The sequence below is a fragment of the Rhinoderma darwinii genome, chromosome 3 (assembly GCF_050947455.1).
Source record: "Rhinoderma darwinii isolate aRhiDar2 chromosome 3, aRhiDar2.hap1, whole genome shotgun sequence".
Classification (NCBI taxonomy): Eukaryota; Metazoa; Chordata; class Amphibia; order Anura; family Rhinodermatidae; genus Rhinoderma; species Rhinoderma darwinii.
In genome coordinates, this window is record NC_134689.1 from 413,706,103 (window position 1) to 413,725,720 (window position 19,618).

General features: G+C 37.8%; 21 non-coding genes across 21 annotated transcripts; 8 read left to right on the forward strand and 13 right to left on the reverse strand.

Moving 5' to 3' along the window:
- Positions 1 to 184: 184 nt before the first annotated feature.
- TRNAT-AGU (transfer RNA threonine (anticodon AGU)) lies at positions 185 to 258 on the reverse strand. Its single transcript has one exon. It is a non-coding gene; the product is annotated as a tRNA-Thr (tRNA).
- A 123-nt stretch (positions 259 to 381) lies between these two features.
- Positions 382 to 463, forward strand: TRNAS-UGA (transfer RNA serine (anticodon UGA)). The gene has a single exon. It is a non-coding gene; the product is annotated as a tRNA-Ser (tRNA).
- A 1,283-nt stretch (positions 464 to 1,746) lies between these two features.
- Positions 1,747 to 1,820, reverse strand: TRNAT-AGU (transfer RNA threonine (anticodon AGU)). The gene has a single exon. It is a non-coding gene; the product is annotated as a tRNA-Thr (tRNA).
- A 123-nt stretch (positions 1,821 to 1,943) lies between these two features.
- TRNAS-UGA (transfer RNA serine (anticodon UGA)) lies at positions 1,944 to 2,025 on the forward strand. Its single transcript has one exon. It is a non-coding gene; the product is annotated as a tRNA-Ser (tRNA).
- Positions 2,026 to 3,308: 1,283 nt separating this feature from the next.
- Positions 3,309 to 3,382, reverse strand: TRNAT-AGU (transfer RNA threonine (anticodon AGU)). Its single transcript has one exon. It is a non-coding gene; the product is annotated as a tRNA-Thr (tRNA).
- Positions 3,383 to 3,505: 123 nt separating this feature from the next.
- TRNAS-UGA (transfer RNA serine (anticodon UGA)) lies at positions 3,506 to 3,587 on the forward strand. The gene has a single exon. It is a non-coding gene; the product is annotated as a tRNA-Ser (tRNA).
- Positions 3,588 to 4,869: 1,282 nt separating this feature from the next.
- On the reverse strand, positions 4,870 to 4,943 carry TRNAT-AGU (transfer RNA threonine (anticodon AGU)). Its single transcript has one exon. It is a non-coding gene; the product is annotated as a tRNA-Thr (tRNA).
- A 123-nt stretch (positions 4,944 to 5,066) lies between these two features.
- TRNAS-UGA (transfer RNA serine (anticodon UGA)) lies at positions 5,067 to 5,148 on the forward strand. The gene has a single exon. It is a non-coding gene; the product is annotated as a tRNA-Ser (tRNA).
- A 1,283-nt stretch (positions 5,149 to 6,431) lies between these two features.
- On the reverse strand, positions 6,432 to 6,505 carry TRNAT-AGU (transfer RNA threonine (anticodon AGU)). Its single transcript has one exon. It is a non-coding gene; the product is annotated as a tRNA-Thr (tRNA).
- Positions 6,506 to 7,991: 1,486 nt separating this feature from the next.
- On the reverse strand, positions 7,992 to 8,065 carry TRNAT-AGU (transfer RNA threonine (anticodon AGU)). Its single transcript has one exon. It is a non-coding gene; the product is annotated as a tRNA-Thr (tRNA).
- Positions 8,066 to 9,551: 1,486 nt separating this feature from the next.
- On the reverse strand, positions 9,552 to 9,625 carry TRNAT-AGU (transfer RNA threonine (anticodon AGU)). The gene has a single exon. It is a non-coding gene; the product is annotated as a tRNA-Thr (tRNA).
- Positions 9,626 to 11,111: 1,486 nt separating this feature from the next.
- On the reverse strand, positions 11,112 to 11,185 carry TRNAT-AGU (transfer RNA threonine (anticodon AGU)). Its single transcript has one exon. It is a non-coding gene; the product is annotated as a tRNA-Thr (tRNA).
- A 1,486-nt stretch (positions 11,186 to 12,671) lies between these two features.
- TRNAT-AGU (transfer RNA threonine (anticodon AGU)) lies at positions 12,672 to 12,745 on the reverse strand. The gene has a single exon. It is a non-coding gene; the product is annotated as a tRNA-Thr (tRNA).
- A 1,486-nt stretch (positions 12,746 to 14,231) lies between these two features.
- Positions 14,232 to 14,305, reverse strand: TRNAT-AGU (transfer RNA threonine (anticodon AGU)). Its single transcript has one exon. It is a non-coding gene; the product is annotated as a tRNA-Thr (tRNA).
- A 123-nt stretch (positions 14,306 to 14,428) lies between these two features.
- On the forward strand, positions 14,429 to 14,510 carry TRNAS-UGA (transfer RNA serine (anticodon UGA)). The gene has a single exon. It is a non-coding gene; the product is annotated as a tRNA-Ser (tRNA).
- Positions 14,511 to 15,791: 1,281 nt separating this feature from the next.
- Positions 15,792 to 15,865, reverse strand: TRNAT-AGU (transfer RNA threonine (anticodon AGU)). Its single transcript has one exon. It is a non-coding gene; the product is annotated as a tRNA-Thr (tRNA).
- Positions 15,866 to 15,988: 123 nt separating this feature from the next.
- TRNAS-UGA (transfer RNA serine (anticodon UGA)) lies at positions 15,989 to 16,070 on the forward strand. Its single transcript has one exon. It is a non-coding gene; the product is annotated as a tRNA-Ser (tRNA).
- A 1,280-nt stretch (positions 16,071 to 17,350) lies between these two features.
- On the reverse strand, positions 17,351 to 17,424 carry TRNAT-AGU (transfer RNA threonine (anticodon AGU)). The gene has a single exon. It is a non-coding gene; the product is annotated as a tRNA-Thr (tRNA).
- Positions 17,425 to 17,547: 123 nt separating this feature from the next.
- TRNAS-UGA (transfer RNA serine (anticodon UGA)) lies at positions 17,548 to 17,629 on the forward strand. The gene has a single exon. It is a non-coding gene; the product is annotated as a tRNA-Ser (tRNA).
- Positions 17,630 to 18,910: 1,281 nt separating this feature from the next.
- TRNAT-AGU (transfer RNA threonine (anticodon AGU)) lies at positions 18,911 to 18,984 on the reverse strand. Its single transcript has one exon. It is a non-coding gene; the product is annotated as a tRNA-Thr (tRNA).
- A 123-nt stretch (positions 18,985 to 19,107) lies between these two features.
- On the forward strand, positions 19,108 to 19,189 carry TRNAS-UGA (transfer RNA serine (anticodon UGA)). Its single transcript has one exon. It is a non-coding gene; the product is annotated as a tRNA-Ser (tRNA).
- Positions 19,190 to 19,618: the final 429 nt, after the last annotated feature.

Sequence of the window (19,618 nt, forward strand, 5' to 3'; positions counted from 1 at the left end):
GTCTATAATTACTTTGTATTGAACTTACTACTTATAGAAAACTCAATGACATTCATGGGGTCTCTGTCACCAATGAAAAATCCGATAGATTTTTAATTGCCTATAAAGAATTTGATTCATCATATACTTTAGTTATGTAAACTTAAATAATAAACAAGTGAATAAACTAAAGCAACAAATAGCAAGGCACTGCTGAGATTTGAACTCAGGATCTCCTGTTTACTAGACAGGCGCTTTAACCAACTAAGCCACAGCACCAAAGCACTTTTCTTCTCACGGTGTCCTACCACACAGCTCAGTTCAGAGCAAAAGACTGATCTCATATTTTAGGCTAGCCCCTTAGGTGTAGTTGCCAGAAGTCTTAACAGTCAGGGTACATAAGTTGTGATGGCCGAGTGGTTAAGGCGTTGGATTTGAAATCCAATGGGGTCTCCCTGCACAGGTTCAAGTCCTGTTCACAACGTTCTATTTTAAGAAGAGAACTTCCAGAAACATATTAAAGTTTGTCACCTATAGAAAGAGTTATTTTAATTCCATCCTCTTTATCACTGATTAATTACATTAATAATAGTGGTTCCAGCTGTGCCCCTGGCTTACAACTCTGAAAAGCGAGCAATATTTAGAGTATAAATCACTATAACTACAGCATCCCATTTGTCCAGACTTTTATTTTCCTCTTGATAAAAACAAATCAGGTTGGTTGGACAACTTCTGTCCTTAGTAAATCTCTGCTTGCTGTCAATTATAATACTATTTTCTGTCACATACTCCTGTATATAGTCCCTTAAATGGACTCTGTCACCAGTTTATCAATTCCCAATTTCCTAACTAGCCTAATAGGCGCTATGATGCTGATAACTACAGTGTGATTTGTTTTGTTTTTTTTTAAAAAACGTTTATTTGCAAAGTTATGAGCATTTATTTATATATACTAATGTAGCTCTAATAGCCAAATAGGAGATGACTCCTTTTTACTCTGGGCAGCTAATGTTTTCTGTATGACGCTGTCCAATCAGCATACAACTTCTCCCCCTTCCCTGTCCAGCAACACAGTGTGATCATATAGTACACTGCGTCCATTCCCGACTGTGTTTTCAACAGGTGATATCTTCGGTTCTGTCACAGCTAGAACTGTGACTTTGGTGTCATATGAAAGAGTAGAATCCAGTCTTTCAAATGCCACCAAATCTGCTTTTTTAGGTGGCCCACAGCCCGAGATATGGCTGTTTGAAAAGATCCTCCTTCCCTGTAGCTTGAGTTTCACAATGTGTGTGAAGCAGCTTCATGCTGATAGGACAGCATCAGATGCTGAGAGTCAGCTCCACCTCAGGAGAATTGCTGCTGTTACCTCCCAGATGTCTAATAAAGGCTAAATTACATATTTAGAAAATGCTCATAATTTTGCAAATAATAAACATTTTTTTTACTACAAATCACCCTGTAGTTATCAGCAGCAAAGCACCAATTAGACTAGTTAGGAGTTAGGGACCTGATAAACTGGTAACAGAGTCCCTTTAAGAGCTCTTCAAAAGTTTTTCCCACAATGGATGTTAAACTTACTGGTCTATAATTACTTTGTATTGAACTTACTACTTATAGAAAACTCAATGACATTCATGGGGTCTCTGTCACCAATGAAAAATCCGATAGATTTTTAATTGCCTATAAAGAATTTGATTCATCATATACTTTAGTTATGTAAACTTAAATAATAAACAAGTGAATAAACTAAAGCAACAAATAGCAAGGCACTGCTGAGATTTGAACTCAGGATCTCCTGTTTACTAGACAGGCGCTTTAACCAACTAAGCCACAGCACCAAAGCACTTTTCTTCTCACGGTGTCCTACCACACAGCTCAGTTCAGAGCAAAAGACTGATCTCATATTTTAGGCTAGCCCCTTAGGTGTAGTTGCCAGAAGTCTTAACAGTCAGGGTACATAAGTTGTGATGGCCGAGTGGTTAAGGCGTTGGATTTGAAATCCAATGGGGTCTCCCTGCACAGGTTCAAGTCCTGTTCACAACGTTCTATTTTAAGAAGAGAACTTCCAGAAACATATTAAAGTTTGTCACCTATAGAAAGAGTTATTTTAATTCCATCCTCTTTATCACTGATTAATTACATTAATAATAGTGGTTCCAGCTGTGCCCCTGGCTTACAACTCTGAAAAGCGAGCAATATTTAGAGTATAAATCACTATAACTACAGCATCCCATTTGTCCAGACTTTTATTTTCCTCTTGATAAAAACAAATCAGGTTGGTTGGACAACTTCTGTCCTTAGTAAATCTCTGCTTGCTGTCAATTATAATACTATTTTCTGTCACATACTCCTGTATATAGTCCCTTAAATGGACTCTGTCACCAGTTTATCAATTCCCAATTTCCTAACTAGCCTAATAGGCGCTATGATGCTGATAACTACAGTGTGATTTGTTTTGTTTTTTTTTAAAAAACGTTTATTTGCAAAGTTATGAGCATTTATTTATATATACTAATGTAGCTCTAATAGCCAAATAGGAGATGACTCCTTTTTACTCTGGGCAGCTAATGTTTTCTGTATGACGCTGTCCAATCAGCATACAACTTCTCCCCCTTCCCTGTCCAGCAACACAGTGTGATCATATAGTACACTGCGTCCATTCCCGACTGTGTTTTCAACAGGTGATATCTTCGGTTCTGTCACAGCTAGAACTGTGACTTTGGTGTCATATGAAAGAGTAGAATCCAGTCTTTCAAATGCCACCAAATCTGCTTTTTTAGGTGGCCCACAGCCCGAGATATGGCTGTTTGAATTGATCCTCCTTCCCTGTAGCTTGAGTTTCACAATGTGTGTGAAGCAACTTCATGCTGATAGGACAGCATCAGATGCTGAGAGTCAGCTCCACCTCAGGAGAATTGCTGCTGTTACCTCCCAGATGTCTAATAAAGGCTAAATTACATATTTAGAAAATGCTCATAATTTTGCAAATAATAAACATTTTTTTTACTACAAATCACCCTGTAGTTATCAGCAGCAAAGCACCAATTAGACTAGTTAGGAGTTAGGGACCTGATAAACTGGTAACAGAGTCCCTTTAAGAGCTCTTCAAAAGTTTTTCCCACAATGGATGTTAAGCTTACTGGTCTATAATTACTTTGTATTGAACTTACTACTTATAGAAAACTCAATGACATTCATGGGGTCTCTGTCACCAATGAAAAACCCGATAGATTTTTAATTGCCTATAAAGAATTTGATTCATCATATACTTTAGTTATGTAAACTTAAATAATAAACAAGTGAATAAACTAAAGCAACAAATAGCAAGGCACTGCTGAGATTTGAACTCAGGATCTCCTGTTTACTAGACAGGCGCTTTAACCAACTAAGCCACAGCACCAAAGCACTTTTCTTCTCACGGTGTCCTACCACACAGCTCAGTTCAGAGCAAAAGACTGATCTCATATTTTAGGCTAGCCCCTTAGGTGTAGTTGCCAGAAGTCTTAACAGTCAGGGTACGTAAGTTGTGATGGCCGAGTGGTTAAGGCGTTGGATTTGAAATCCAATGGGGTCCCCCTGCACAGGTTCAAGTCCTGTTCACAACGTTCTCTTTTAAGAAGAGAACTTCCAGAAACATATTAAAGTTTGTCACCTATAGAAAGAGTTATTTTAATTCCATCCTCTTTATCACTGATTAATTACATTAATAATAGTGGTTCCAGCTGTGCCCCTGGCTTACAACTCTGAAAAGCGAGCAATATTTAGAGTATAAATCACTATAACTACAGCATCCCATTTGTCCAGACTTTTATTTTCCTCTTGATAAAAACAAATCAGGTTGGTTGGACAACTTCTGTCCTTAGTAAATCTCTGCTTGCTGTCAATTATAATACTATTTTCTGTCACATACTCCTGTATATAGTCCCTTAAATGGACTCTGTCACCAGTTTATCAATTCCCAATTTCCTAACTAGCCTAATAGGCGCTATGATGCTGATAACTACAGTGTGATTTGTTTTGTTTTTTTTAAAAAAAGTTTATTTGCAAAGTTATGAGCATTTATTTATATATACTAATGTAGCTCTAATAGCCAAATAGGAGATGACTCCTTTTTACTCTGGGCAGCTAATGTTTTCTGTATGACGCTGTCCAATCAGCATACAACTTCTCCCCCTTCCCTGTCCAGCAACACAGTGTGATCATATAGTACACTGCGTCCATTCCCGACTGTGTTTTCAACAGGTGATATCTTCGGTTCTGTCACAGCTAGAACTGTGATTTTGGTGTCATATGAAAGAGTAGAATCCAGTCTTTCAAATGCCACCAAATCTGTTTTTTTAGGTGGCCCACAGCCCGAGATATGGCTGTTTGAATTGATCCTCCTTCCCTGTAGCTTGAGTTTCACAATGTGTGTGAAGCAACTTCATGCTGATAGGACAGCATCAGATGCTGAGAGTCAGCTCCACCTCAGGAGAATTGCTGCTGTTACCTCCCAGATGTCTAATAAAGGCTAAATTACATATTTAGAAAATGCTCATAATTTTGCAAATAATAAAAATTTTTTTTACTACAAATCACCCTGTAGTTATCAGCAGCAAAGCACCAATTAGACTAGTTAGGAGTTAGGGACCTGATAAACTGGTAACAGAGTCCCTTTAAGAGCTCTTCAAAAGTTTTTCCCACAATGGATGTTAAGCTTACTGGTCTATAATTACTTTGTATTGAACTTACTACTTATAGAAAACTCAATGACATTCATGGGGTCTCTGTCACCAATGAAAAACCCGATAGATTTTTAATTGCCTATAAAGAATTTGATTCATCATATACTTTAGTTATGTAAACTTAAATAATAAACAAGTGAATAAACTAAAGCAACAAATAGCAAGGCACTGCTGAGATTTGAACTCAGGATCTCCTGTTTACTAGACAGGCGCTTTAACCAACTAAGCCACAGCACCAAAGCACTTTTCTTCTCACGGTGTCCTACCACACAGCTCAGTTCAGAGCAAAAGACTGATCTCATATTTTAGGCTAGCCCCTTAGGTGTAGTTGCCAGAAGTCTTAACAGTCAGGGTACGTAAGTTGTGATGGCCGAGTGGTTAAGGCGTTGGATTTGAAATCCAATGGGGTCCCCCTGCACAGGTTCAAGTCCTGTTCACAACGTTCTCTTTTAAGAAGAGAACTTCCAGAAACATATTAAAGTTTGTCACCTATAGAAAGAGTTATTTTAATTCCATCCTCTTTATCACTGATTAATTACATTAATAATAGTGGTTCCAGCTGTGCCCCTGGCTTACAACTCTGAAAAGCGAGCAATATTTAGAGTATAAATCACTATAACTACAGCATCCCATTTGTCCAGACTTTTATTTTCCTCTTGATAAAAACAAATCAGGTTGGTTGGACAACTTCTGTCCTTAGTAAATCTCTGCTTGCTGTCAATTATAATACTATTTTCTGTCACATACTCCTGTATATAGTCCCTTAAATGGACTCTGTCACCAGTTTATCAATTCCCAATTTCCTAACTAGCCTAATAGGCGCTATGATGCTGATAACTACAGTGTGATTTGTTTTGTTTTTTTTAAAAAAACGTTTATTTGCAAAGTTATGAGCATTTATTTATATATACTAATGTAGCTCTAATAGCCAAATAGGAGATGACTCCTTTTTACTCTGGGCAGCTAATGTTTTCTGTATGACGCTGTCCAATCAGCATACAACTTCTCCCCCTTCCCTGTCCAGCAACACAGTGTGATCATATAGTACACTGCGTCCATTCCCGACTGTGTTTTCAACAGGTGATATCTTCGGTTCTGTCACAGCTAGAACTGTGATTTTGGTGTCATATGAAAGAGTAGAATCCAGTCTTTCAAATGCCACCAAATCTGCTTTTTTAGGTGGCCCACAGCCCGAGATATGGCTGTTTGAATTGATCCTCCTTCCCTGTAGCTTGAGTTTCACAATGTGTGTGAAGCAACTTCATGCTGATAGGACAGCATCAGATGCTGAGAGTCAGCTCCACCTCAGGAGAATTGCTGCTGTTACCTCCCAGATGTCTAATAAAGGCTAAATTACATATTTAGAAAATGCTCATAATTTTGCAAATAATAAACATTTTTTTTACTACAAATCACCCTGTAGTTATCAGCAGCAAAGCACCAATTAGACTAGTTAGGAGTTAGGGACCTGATAAATTGGTAACAGAGTCCCTTTAAGAGCTCTTCAAAAGTTTTTCCCACAATGGATGTTAAGCTTACTGGTCTATAATTACTTTGTATTGAACTTACTACTTATAGAAAACTCAATGACATTCATGGGGTCTCTGTCACCAATGAAAAACCCGATAGATTTTTAATTGCCTATAAAGAATTTGATTCATCATATACTTTAGTTATGTAAGCTTAAATAATAAACAAGTGAATAAACTAAAGCAACAAATAGCAAGGCACTGCTGAGATTTGAACTCAGGATCTCCTGTTTACTAGACAGGTGCTTTAACCAACTAAGCCACAGCACCAAAGCACTTTTCCTCTCACGGTGTCCTACCACACAGCTCAGTTCAGAGCAAAAGACTGATCTCATATTTTTGGCTAGCCCCTTAGGTGTAGTTGCCAGAAGTCTTAACAGTCAGGGTACATAAGTTGTGATGGCCGAGTGGTTAAGGCGTTGGATTTGAAATCCAATGAGGTCCCCCTACACAGATTCAAGTCCTGTTCACAACGTTCTATTTTAAGAAGAGAACTTCCAGAAACATATTAAAGTTTGTCACCTATAGAAAGAGTTATTTTAATTCCATCCTCTTTATCACTGATTAATTACATTAATAATAGTGGTTCCAGCTGTGCCCCTGGCTTACAACTCTGAAAAGCGAGCAATATTTAGAGTATAAATCACTATAACTACAGCATCCCATTTGTCCAGACTTTTATTTTCCTCTTGATAAAAACAAATCAGGTTGGTTGGACAACTTCTGTCCTTAGTAAATCTCTGCTTGCTGTCAATTATAATACTATTTTCTGTCACATACTCCTGTATATAGTCCCTTAAATGGACTCTGTCACCAGTTTATCAATTCCCAATTTCCTAACTAGCCTAATAGGCGCTATGATGCTGATAACTACAGTGTGATTTGTTGTTTTTTTTAAAAAAACGTTTATTTGCAAAGTTATGAGCATTTATTTATATATACTAATGTAGCTCTAATAGCCAAATAGGAGATGACTCCTTTTTACTCTGGGCAGCTAATGTTTTCTGTATGACGCTGTCCAATCAGCATACAACTTCTCCCCCTTCCCTGTCCAGCAACACAGTGTGATCATATAGTACACTGCGTCCATTCCCGACTGTGTTTTCAACAGGTGATATCTTCGGTTCTGTCACAGCTAGAACTGTGATTTTGGTGTCATATGAAAGAGTAGAATCCAGTCTTTCAATTGCCACCAAATCTGCTTTTTTAGGTGGCCCACAGCCCGAGATATGGCTGTTTGAATTGATCCTCCTTCCCTGTAGCTTGAGTTTCACAATGTGTGTGAAGCAGCTTCATGCTGATAGGACAGCATCAGATGCTGAGCGTCAGCTCCACCTCAGGAGAATTGCTGCTGTTACCTCCCAGATGTCTAATAAAGGCTAAATTACATATTTAGAAAATGCTCATAATTTTGCAAATAATAAACATTTTTTTTACTACAAATCACCCTGTAGTTATCAGCAGCAAAGCACCAATTAGACTAGTTAGGAGTTAGGGACCTGATAAACTGGTAACAGAGTCCCTTTAAGAGCTCTTCAAAAGTTTTTCCCACAATGGATGTTAAGCTTACTGGTCTATAATTACTTTGTATTGAACTTACTACTTATAGAAAACTCAATGACATTCATGGGGTCTCTGTCACCAATGAAAAACCCGATAGATTTTTAATTGCCTATAAAGAATTTGATTCATCATATACTTTAGTTATGTAAGCTTAAATAATAAACAAGTGAATAAACTAAAGCAACAAATAGCAAGGCACTGCTGAGATTTGAACTCAGGATCTCCTGTTTACTAGACAGGTGCTTTAACCAACTAAGCCACAGCACCAAAGCACTTTTCTTCTCACGGTGTCCTACCACACAGCTCAGTTCAGAGCAAAAGACTGATCTCATATTTTTGGCTAGCCCCTTAGGTGTAGTTGCCAGAAGTCTTAACAGTCAGGGTACATAAGTTGTGATGGCCGAGTGGTTAAGGCGTTGGATTTGAAATCCAATGAGGTCCCCCTGCACAGATTCAAGTCCTGTTCACAACGTTCTATTTTAAGAAGAGAACTTCCAGAAACATATTAAAGTTTGTCACCTATAGAAAGAGTTATTTTAATTCCATCCTCTTTATCACTGATTAATTACATTAATAATAGCGGTTCCAGCTGTGCCCCTGGCTTACAACTCTGAAAAGCGAGCAATATTTAGAGTATAAATCACTATAACTACAGCATCCCATTTGTCCAGACTTTTATTTTCCTCTTGATAAAAACAAATCAGGTTGGTTGGACAACTTCTGTCCTTAGTAAATCTCTGCTTGCTGTCAATTATAATACTATTTTCTGTCACATACTCCTGTATATAGTCCCTTAAATGGACTCTGTCACCAGTTTATCAATTCCCAATTTCCTAACTAGCCTAATAGGCGCTATGATGCTGATAACTACAGTGTGATTTGTTGTTTTTTTTAAAAAAACGTTTATTTGCAAAGTTATGAGCATTTATTTATATATACTAATGTAGCTCTAATAGCCAAATAGGAGATGACTCCTTTTTACTCTGGGCAGCTAATGTTTTCTGTATGACGCTGTCCAATCAGCATACAACTTCTCCCCCTTCCCTGTCCAGCAACACAGTGTGATCATATAGTACACTGCGTCCATTCCCGACTGTGTTTTCAACAGGTGATATCTTCGGTTCTGTCACAGCTAGAACTGTGATTTTGGTGTCATATGAAAGAGTAGAATCCAGTCTTTCAAATGCCACCAAATATGCTTTTTTAGGTGGCCCACAGCCCGAGATATGGCTGTTTGAATTGATCCTCCTTCCCTGTAGCTTGAGTTTCACAATGTGTGTGAAGCAACTTCATGCTGATAGGACAGCATCAGATGCTGAGAGTCAGCTCCACCTCAGGAGAATTGCTGCTGTTACCTCCCAGATGTCTAATAAAGGCTAAATTACATATTTAGAAAATGCTCATAATTTTGCAAATAATAAACATTTTTTTTACTACAAATCACCCTGTAGTTATCAGCAGCAAAGCACCAATTAGACTAGTTAGGAGTTAGGGACCTGATAAACTGGTAACAGAGTCCCTTTAAGAGCTCTTCAAAAGTTTTTCCCACAATGGATGTTAAGCTTACTGGTCTATAATTACTTTGTATTGAACTTACTACTTATAGAAAACTCAATGACATTCATGGGGTCTCTGTCACCAATGAAAAACCCGATAGATTTTTAATTGCCTATAAAGAATTTGATTCATCATATACTTTAGTTATGTAAGCTTAAATAATAAACAAGTGAATAAACTAAAGCAACAAATAGCAAGGCACTGCTGAGATTTGAACTCAGGATCTCCTGTTTACTAGACAGGTGCTTTAACCAACTAAGCCACAGCACCAAAGCACTTTTCTTCTCACGGTGTCCTACCACACAGCTCAGTTCAGAGCAAAAGACTGATCTCATATTTTTGGCTAGCCCCTTAGGTGTAGTTGCCAGAAGTCTTAACAGTCAGGGTACATAAGTTGTGATGGCCGAGTGGTTAAGGCGTTGGATTTGAAATCCAATGAGGTCCCCCTGCACAGATTCAAGTCCTGTTCACAACGTTCTATTTTAAGAAGAGAACTTCCAGAAACATATTAAAGTTTGTCACCTATAGAAAGAGTTATTTTAATTCCATCCTCTTTATCACTGATTAATTACATTAATAATAGCGGTTCCAGCTGTGCCCCTGGCTTACAACTCTGAAAAGCGAGCAATATTTAGAGTATAAATCACTATAACTACAGCATCCCATTTGTCCAGACTTTTATTTTCCTCTTGATAAAAACAAATCAGGTTGGTTGGACAACTTCTGTCCTTAGTAAATCTCTGCTTGCTGTCAATTATAATACTATTTTCTGTCACATACTCCTGTATATAGTCCCTTAAATGGACTCTGTCACCAGTTTATCAATTCCCAATTTCCTAACTAGCCTAATAGGCGCTATGATGCTGATAACTACAGTGTGATTTGTTGTTTTTTTTAAAAAAACGTTTATTTGCAAAGTTATGAGCATTTATTTATATATACTAATGTAGCTCTAATAGCCAAATAGGAGATGACTCCTTTTTACTCTGGGCAGCTAATGTTTTCTGTATGACGCTGTCCAATCAGCATACAACTTCTCCCCCTTCCCTGTCCAGCAACACAGTGTGATCATATAGTACACTGCGTCCATTCCCGACTGTGTTTTCAACAGGTGATATCTTCGGTTCTGTCACAGCTAGAACTGTGACTTTGGTGTCATATGAAAGAGTAGAATCCAGTCTTTCAAATGCCACCAAATCTGTTTTTTTAGGTGGCCCACAGCCCGAGATATGGCTGTTTGAATTGATCCTCCTTCCCTGTAGCTTGAGTTTCACAATGTGTGTGAAGCAACTTCATGCTGATAGGACAGCATCAGATGCTGAGAGTCAGCTCCACCTCAGGAGAATTGCTGCTGTTACCTCCCAGATGTCTAATAAAGGCTAAATTACATATTTAGAAAATGCTCATAATTTTGCAAATAATAAACATTTTTTTTACTACAAATCACCCTGTAGTTATCAGCAGCAAAGCACCAATTAGACTAGTTAGGAGTTAGGGACCTGATAAACTGGTAACAGAGTCCCTTTAAGAGCTCTTCAAAAGTTTTTCCCACAATGGATGTTAAGCTTACTGGTCTATAATTACTTTGTATTGAACTTACTACTTATAGAAAACTCAATGACATTCATGGGGTCTCTGTCACCAATGAAAAACCCGATAGATTTTTAATTGCCTATAAAGAATTTGATTCATCATATACTTTAGTTATGTAAGCTTAAATAATAAACAAGTGAATAAACTAAAGCAACAAATAGCAAGGCACTGCTGAGATTTGAACTCAGGATCTCCTGTTTACTAGACAGGTGCTTTAACCAACTAAGCCACAGCACCAAAGCACTCTTCTTCTCACGGTGTCCTACCACACAGCTCAGTTCAGAGCAAAAGACTGATCTCATATTTTTGGCTAGCCGCTTAGGTGTAGTTGCCAGAAGTCTTAACAGTCAGGGTACATAAGTTGTGATGGCCGAGTGGTTAAGGCGTTGGATTTGAAATCCAATGAGGTCCCCCTGCACAGATTCAAGTCCTGTTCACAACGTTCTATTTTAAGAAGAGAACTTCCAGAAACATATTAAAGTTTGTCACCTATAGAAAGAGTTATTTTAATTCCATCCTCTTTATCACTGATTAATTACATTAATAATAGTGGTTCCAGCTGTGCCCCTGGCTTACAACTCTGAAAAGCGAGCAATATTTAGAGTATAAATCACTATAACTACAGCATCCCATTTGTCCAGACTTTTATTTTCCTCTTGATAAAAACAAATCAGGTTGGTTGGACAACTTCTGTCCTTAGTAAATCTCTGCTTGCTGTCAATTATAATACTATTTTCTGTCACATACTCCTGTATATAGTCCCTTAAATGGACTCTGTCACCAGTTTATCAATTCCCAATTTCCTAACTAGCCTAATAGGCGCTATGATGCTGATAACTACAGTGTGATTTGTTTTTTTTTTTTTAAAAACGTTTATTTGCAAAGTTATGAGCATTTATTTATATATACTAATGTAGCTCTAATAGCCAAATAGGAGATGACTCCTTTTTACTCTGGGCAGCTAATGTTTTCTGTATGACGCTGTCCAATCAGCATACAACTTCTCCCCCTTCCCTGTCCAGCAACACAGTGTGATCATATAGTACACTGCGTCCATTCCCGACTGTGTTTTCAACAGGTGATATCTTCGGTTCTGTCACAGCTAGAACTGTGACTTTGGTGTCATATGAAAGAGTAGAATCCAGTCTTTCAAATGCCACCAAATCTGTTTTTTTAGGTGGCCCACAGCCCGAGATATGGCTGTTTGAATTGATCCTCCTTCCCTGTAGCTTGAGTTTCACAATGTGTGTGAAGCAACTTCATGCTGATAGGACAGCATCAGATGCTGAGAGTCAGCTCCACCTCAGGAGAATTGCTGCTGTTACCTCCCAGATGTCTAATAAAGGCTAAATTACATATTTAGAAAATGCTCATAATTTTGCAAATAATAAACATTTTTTTTACTACAAATCACCCTGTAGTTATCAGCAGCAAAGCACCAATTAGACTAGTTAGGAGTTAGGGACCTGATAAACTGGTAACAGAGTCCCTTTAAGAGCTCTTCAAAAGTTTTTCCCACAATGGATGTTAAGCTTACTGGTCTATAATTACTTTGTATTGAACTTACTACTTATAGAAAACTCAATGACATTCATGGGGTCTCTGTCACCAATGAAAAACCCGATAGATTTTTAATTGCCTATAAAGAATTTGATTCATCATATACTTTAGTTATGTAAGCTTAAATAATAAACAAGTGAATAAACTAAAGCAACAAATAGCAAGGCACTGCTGAGATTTGAACTCAGGATCTCCTGTTTACTAGACAGGTGCTTTAACCAACTAAGCCACAGCACCAAAGCACTCTTCTTCTCACGGTGTCCTACCACACAGCTCAGTTCAGAGCAAAAGACTGATCTCATATTTTTGGCTAGCCGCTTAGGTGTAGTTGCCAGAAGTCTTAACAGTCAGGGTACATAAGTTGTGATGGCCGAGTGGTTAAGGCGTTGGATTTGAAATCCAATGAGGTCCCCCTGCACAGATTCAAGTCCTGTTCACAACGTTCTATTTTAAGAAGAGAACTTCCAGAAACATATTAAAGTTTGTCACCTATAGAAAGAGTTATTTTAATTCCATCCTCTTTATCACTGATTAATTACATTAATAATAGTGGTTCCAGCTGTGCCCCTGGCTTACAACTCTGAAAAGCGAGCAATATTTAGAGTATAAATCACTATAACTACAGCATCCCATTTGTCCAGACTTTTATTTTCCTCTTGATAAAAACAAATCAGGTTGGTTGGACAACTTCTGTCCTTAGTAAATCTCTGCTTGCTGTCAATTATAATACTATTTTCTGTCACATACTCCTGTATATAGTCCCTTAAATGGACTCTGTCACCAGTTTATCAATTCCCAATTTCCTAACTAGCCTAATAGGCGCTATGATGCTGATAACTACAGTGTGATTTGTTTTTTTTTTTTTAAAAACGTTTATTTGCAAAGTTATGAGCATTTATTTATATATACTAATGTAGCTCTAATAGCCAAATAGGAGATGACTCCTTTTTACTCTGGGCAGCTAATGTTTTCTGTATGACGCTGTCCAATCAGCATACAACTTCTCCCCCTTCCCTGTCCAGCAACACAGTGTGATCATATAGTACACTGCGTCCATTCCCGACTGTGTTTTCAACAGGTGATATCTTCGGTTCTGTCACAGCTAGAACTGTGACTTTGGTGTCATATGAAAGAGTAGAATCCAGTCTTTCAAATGCCACCAAATCTGTTTTTTTAGGTGGCCCACAGCCCGAGATATGGCTGTTTGAATTGATCCTCCTTCCCTGTAGCTTGAGTTTCACAATGTGTGTGAAGCAACTTCATGCTGATAGGACAGCATCAGATGCTGAGAGTCAGCTCCACCTCAGGAGAATTGCTGCTGTTACCTCCCAGATGTCTAATAAAGGCTAAATTACATATTTAGAAAATGCTCATAATTTTGCAAATAATAAACATTTTTTTTACTACAAATCACCCTGTAGTTATCAGCAGCAAAGCACCAATTAGACTAGTTAGGAGTTAGGGACCTGATAAACTGGTAACAGAGTCCCTTTAAGAGCTCTTCAAAAGTTTTTCCCACAATGGATGTTAAGCTTACTGGTCTATAATTACTTTGTATTGAACTTACTACTTATAGAAAACTCAATGACATTCATGGGGTCTCTGTCACCAATGAAAAACCCGATAGATTTTTAATTGCCTATAAAGAATTTGATTCATCATATACTTTAGTTATGTAAGCTTAAATAATAAACAAGTGAATAAACTAAAGCAACAAATAGCAAGGCACTGCTGAGATTTGAACTCAGGATCTCCTGTTTACTAGACAGGTGCTTTAACCAACTAAGCCACAGCACCAAAGCACTTTTCTTCTCACGGTGTCCTACCACACAGCTCAGTTCAGAGCAAAAGACTGATCTCATATTTTTGGCTAGCCCCTTAGGTGTAGTTGCCAGAAGTCTTAACAGTCAGGGTACATAAGTTGTGATGGCCGAGTGGTTAAGGCGTTGGATTTGAAATCCAATGGGGTTTCCCTGCACAGGTTCAAGTCCTGTTCACAACGTTCTATTTTAAGAAGAGAACTTCCAGAAACATATTAAAGTTTGTCACCTATAGAAAGAGTTATTTTAATTCCATCCTCTTTATCACTGATTAATTACATTAATAATAGTGGTTCCAGCTGTGCCCCTGGCTTACAACTCTGAAAAGCGAGCAATATTTAGAGTATAAATCACTATAACTACAGCATCCCATTTGTCCAGACTTTTATTTTCCTCTTGATAAAAACAAATCAGGTTGGTTGGACAACTTCTGTCCTTAGTAAATCTCTGCTTGCTGTCAATTATAATACTATTTTCTGTCACATACTCCTGTATATAGTCCCTTAAATGGACTCTGTCACCAGTTTATCAATTCCCAATTTCCTAACTAGCCTAATAGGCGCTATGATGCTGATAACTACAGTGTGATTTGTTGTTTTTTTTTAAAAAACGTTTATTTGCAAAGTTATGAGCATTTATTTATATATACTAATGTAGCTCTAATAGCCAAATAGGAGATGACTCCTTTTTACTCTGGGCAGCTAATGTTTTCTGTATGACGCTGTCCAATCAGCATACAACTTCTCCCCCTTCCCTGTCCAGCAACACAGTGTGATCATATAGTACACTGCGTCCATTCCCGACTGTGTTTTCAACAGGTGATATCTTCGGTTCTGTCACAGCTAGAACTGTGATTTTGGTGTCATATGAAAGAGTAGAATCCAGTCTTTCAAATGCCACCAAATCTGTTTTTTTAGGTGGCCCACAGCCCGAGATATGGCTGTTTGAATTGATCCTCCTTCCCTGTAGCTTGAGTTTCACAATGTGTGTGAAGCAACTTCATGCTGATAGGACAGCATCAGATGCTGAGAGTCAGCTCCACCTCAGGAGAATTGCTGCTGTTACCTCCCAGATGTCTAATAAAGGCTAAATTACATATTTAGAAAATGCTCATAATTTTGCAAATAATAAACATTTTTTTTACTACAAATCACCCTGTAGTTATCAGCAGCAAAGCACCAATTAGACTAGTTAGGAGTTAGGGACCTGATAAACTGGTAACAGAGTCCCTTTAAGAGCTCTTCAAAAGTTTTTCCCACAATGGATGTTAAGCTTACTGGTCTATAATTACTTTGTATTGAACTTACTACTTATAGAAAACTCAATGACATTCATGGGGTCTCTGTCACCAATGAAAAACCCGATAGATTTTTAATTGCCTATAAAGAATTTGATTCATCATATACTTTAGTTATGTAAGCTTAAATAATAAACAAGTGAATAAACTAAAGCAACAAATAGCAAGGCACTGCTGAGATTTGAACTCAGGATCTCCTGTTTACTAGACAGGTGCTTTAACCAACTAAGCCACAGCACCAAAGCACTCTTCTTCTCACGGTGTCCTACCACACAGCTCAGTTCAGAGCAAAAGACTGATCTCATATTTTTGGCTAGCCCCTTAGGTGTAGTTGCCAGAAGTCTTAACAGTCAGGGTACATAAGTTGTGATGGCCGAGTGGTTAAGGCGTTGGATTTGAAATCCAATGGGGTCTCCCTGCACAGGTTCAAGTCCTGTTCACAACGTTCTATTTTAAGAAGAGAACTTCCAGAAACATATTAAAGTTTGTCACCTATAGAAAGAGTTATTTTAATTCCATCCTCTTTATCACTGATTAATTACATTAATAATAGTGGTTCCAGCTGTGCCCCTGGCTTACAACTCTGAAAAGCGAGCAATATTTAGAGTATAAATCACTATAACTACAGCATCCCATTTGTCCAGACTTTTATTTTCCTCTTGATAAAAACAAATCAGGTTGGTTGGACAACTTCTGTCCTTAGTAAATCTCTGCTTGCTGTCAATTATAATACTATTTTCTGTCACATACTCCTGTATATAGTCCCTTAAATGGACTCTGTCACCAGTTTATCAATTCCCAATTTCCTAACTAGCCTAATAGGCGCTATGATGCTGATAACTACAGTGTGATTTGTTTTTTTTTTTAAAAAACGTTTATTTGCAAAGTTATGAGCATTTATTTATATATACTAATGTAGCTCTAATAGCCAAATAGGAGATGACTCCTTTTTACTCTGGGCAGCTAATGTTTTCTGTATGACGCTGTCCAATCAGCATACAACTTCTCCCCCTTCCCTGTCCAGCAACACAGTGTGATCATATAGTACACTGCGTCCATTCCCGACTGTGTTTTCAACAGGTGATATCTTCGGTTCTGTCACAGCTAGAACTGTGACTTTGGTGTCATATGAAAGAGTAGAATCCAGTCTTTCATATGCCACCAAATCTGTTTTTTTAGGTGGCCCACAGCCCGAGATATGGCTGTTTGAATTGATCCTCCTTCCCTGTAGCTTGAGTTTCACAATGTGTGTGAAGCAACTTCATGCTGATAGGACAGCATCAGATGCTGAGAGTCAGCTCCACCTCAGGAGAATTGCTGCTGTTACCTCCCAGATGTCTAATAAAGGCTAAATTACATATTTAGAAAATGCTCATAATTTTGCAAATAATAAACATTTTTTTTACTACAAATCACCCTGTAGTTATCAGCAGCAAAGCACCAATTAGACTAGTTAGGAGTTAGGGACCTGATAAACTGGTAACAGAGTCCCTTTAAGAGCTCTTCAAAAGTTTTTCCCACAATGGATGTTAAGCTTACTGGTCTATAATTACTTTGTATTGAACTTACTACTTATAGAAAACTCAATGACATTCATGGGGTCTCTGTCACCAATGAAAAACCCGATAGATTTTTAATTGCCTATAAAGAATTTGATTCATCATATACTTTAGTTATGTAAGCTTAAATAATAAACAAGTGAATAAACTAAAGCAACAAATAGCAAGGCACTGCTGAGATTTGAACTCAGGATCTCCTGTTTACTAGACAGGTGCTTTAACCAACTAAGCCACAGCACCAAAGCACTTTTCTTCTCACGGTGTCCTACCACACAGCTCAGTTCAGAGCAAAAGACTGATCTCATATTTTTGGCTAGCCCCTTAGGTGTAGTTGCCAGAAGTCTTAACAGTCAGGGTACATAAGTTGTGATGGCCGAGTGGTTAAGGCGTTGGATTTGAAATCCAATGGGGTCTCCCTGCACAGGTTCAAGTCCTGTTCACAACGTTCTATTTTAAGAAGAGAACTTCCAGAAACATATTAAAGTTTGTCACCTATAGAAAGAGTTATTTTAATTCCATCCTCTTTATCACTGATTAATTACATTAATAATAGTGGTTCCAGCTGTGCCCCTGGCTTACAACTCTGAAAAGCGAGCAATATTTAGAGTATAAATCACTATAACTACAGCATCCCATTTGTCCAGACTTTTATTTTCCTCTTGATAAAAACAAATCAGGTTGGTTGGACAACTTCTGTCCTTAGTAAATCTCTGCATGCTGTCAATTATAATACTATTTTCTGTCACATACTCCTGTATATAGTCCCTTAAATGGACTCTGTCACCAGTTTATCAATTCCCAATTTCCTAACTAGCCTAATAGGCGCTATGATGCTGATAACTACAGTGTGATTTGTTGTTTTTTTTTTAAAAACGTTTATTTGCAAAGTTATGAGCATTTATTTATATATACTAATGTAGCTCTAATAGCCAAATAGGAGATGACTCCTTTTTACTCTGGGCAGCTAATGTTTTCTGTATGACGCTGTCCAATCAGCATACAACTTCTCCCCCTTCCCTGTCCAGCAACACAGTGTGATCATATAGTACACTGCGTCCATTCCCGACTGTGTTTTCAACAGGTGATATCTTCGGTTCTGTCACAGCTAGAACTGTGATTTTGGTGTCATATGAAAGAGTAGAATCCAGTCTTTCAAATGCCACCAAATCTGCTTTTTTAGGTGGCCCACAGCCCGAGATATGGCTGTTTGAATTGATCCTCCTTCCCTGTAGCTTGAGTTTCACAATGTGTGTGAAGCAACTTCATGCTGATAGGACAGCATCAGATGCTGAGAGTCAGCTCCACCTCAGGAGAATTGCTGCTGTTACCTCCCAGATGTCTAATAAAGGCTAAATTACATATTTAGAAAATGCTCATAATTTTGCAAATAATAAACATTTTTTTTACTACAAATCACCCTGTAGTTATCAGCAGCAAAGCACCAATTAGACTAGTTAGGAGTTAGGGACCTGATAAACTGGTAACAGAGTCCCTTTAAGAGCTCTTCAAAAGTTTTTCCCACAATGGATGTTAAGCTTACTGGTCTATAATTACTTTGTATTGAACTTACTACTTATAGAAAACTCAATGACATTCATGGGGTCTCTGTCACCAATGAAAAACCCGATAGATTTTTAATTGCCTATAAAGAATTTGATTCATCATAAACTTTAGTTATGTAAACTTAAATAATAAACAAGTGAATAAACTAAAGCAACAAATAGCAAGGCACTGCTGAGATTTGAACTCAGGATCTCCTGTTTACTAGACAGGCGCTTTAACCAACTAAGCCACAGCACCAAAGCACTTTTCTTCTCACGGTGTCCTACCACACAGCTCAGTTCAGAGCAAAAGACTGATCTCATATTTTAGGCTAGCCCCTTAGGTGTAGTTGCCAGAAGTCTTAACAATCAGGGTACATAAGTTGTGATGGCCGAGTGGTTAAGGCGTTGGATTTGAAATCCAATGGGGTCTCCCTGCACAGGTTCAAGTCCTGTTCACAACGTTCTATTTTAAGAAGAGAACTTCCAGAAACATATTAAAGTTTGTCACCTATAGAAAGAGTTATTTTAATTCCATCCTCTTTATCACTGATTAATTACATTAATAATAGTGGTTCCAGCTGTGCCCCTGGCTTACAACTCTGAAAAGCGAGCAATATTTAGAGTATAAATCACTATAACTACAGCATCCCATTTGTCCAGACTTTTATTTTCCTCTTGATAAAAACAAATCAGGTTGGTTGGACAACTTCTGTCCTTAGTAAATCTCTGCTTGCTGTCAATTATAATACTATTTTCTGTCACATACTCCTGTATATAGTCCCTTAAATGGACTCTGTCACCAGTTTATCAATTCCCAATTTCCTAACTAGCCTAATAGGCGCTATGATGCTGATAACTACAGTGTGATTTTTTTTTTTTTTTAAAAAAAC